Source organism: Lithobates pipiens, unplaced genomic scaffold (assembly GCF_037356315.1).
Source record: "Lithobates pipiens isolate NorthernLeopardFrog02 unplaced genomic scaffold, aLitPip1_a1.2 Scaffold_30, whole genome shotgun sequence".
NCBI lineage: Eukaryota > Metazoa > Chordata > Amphibia > Anura > Ranidae > Lithobates > Lithobates pipiens.
Genome location: NW_027507791.1, coordinates 163111085 through 163112044, shown reverse-complemented (window position 1 = coordinate 163112044; position 960 = coordinate 163111085). Strand labels below are relative to the sequence as shown.

The following is a 960-nucleotide window of genomic DNA, read 5'->3' as shown; positions in this document are numbered from 1 at the left end:
GCCTACGGCCAAATCACCCTCAAAGAGCCCAATCTCATCTGATCTCGGAGGCTAAGCAGCGATGGGCCTGGTTAGTACATGGATGGGAGACAGCCTGGGAATACCAGGTGCCGTAGGCTTCTCATTATGTTGTCGGCGTTGACCTGTTTTTTTCCCTTGTTTCCCAAGGTGACCATCTTGGCATGTGTCAAGAGGGTTGAGAGTGCACAAAGAAATTGCCTACGGGCACAACACCCTGAAAGCGCCCAATCTCGTTTGGTCTCAGAGGCTAAGCAGGGTTGGGCCTGGTTTGTACCTGGATGGGAGACCGCCTGGGTTTTCCAGATGCCGCAGGCTTCTTTTTATGTTGTTGGTGTTGACCTGTTTTTTTCTCTTGTTTCCCAAAGTGATCATTTTGGCATTTGTCAAGAGGGTTGAAAGTGCCTAAAGAGATCGCTTACAGCCGCATCACCCTGAAAGCACCCTATCTCTTCTGATCTCAGAGGATAAGAAGGGTTGGGCCTATTTAGTACTTGAATGGGAGACGGCCTTGGAATACCAGGTGCCGTATTCTTCTTTTTATGTTGTTTGCGTTGACCTGTTTTTTTTCGCTTGTTTCCCAGTGTGACTATCTTGGCACTGTTCAAGAGAGATGAGAGTGCCCAAAGAGATTGCCTATGGGCACATCACCCTGAAAGCGCCCAATCTCCACTGATCTCAGAGGCTAGAAAGGGTCGCGCCTTGTTAATACCTGGATGGGAGACCGCCTGGGAATACTAGGTGCTGTAGGCTTCTTTTTATGTTGTTGCCGTTGACTTGTTTTTTTTGTTTGTTTCCCAAGGTGACCATCTTGGCGTTTGTCAAGAGGGTTGAGCGTGCCTGAAAAAATCTACTATGGCTGCATCACCCTGAAAGAGCCAAATCTCATTTGATTTCAGACACTAAGCAGGGTTGGGACCCGGTTAGTACCTGGATGGGAGA

General features: G+C 48.5%; 1 pseudogene; it reads left to right on the top strand.

Moving 5' to 3' along the window:
• On the top strand, positions 1-119 carry LOC143948715 (5S ribosomal RNA; annotated as a pseudogene).
• Positions 120-960: the final 841 nt, after the last annotated feature.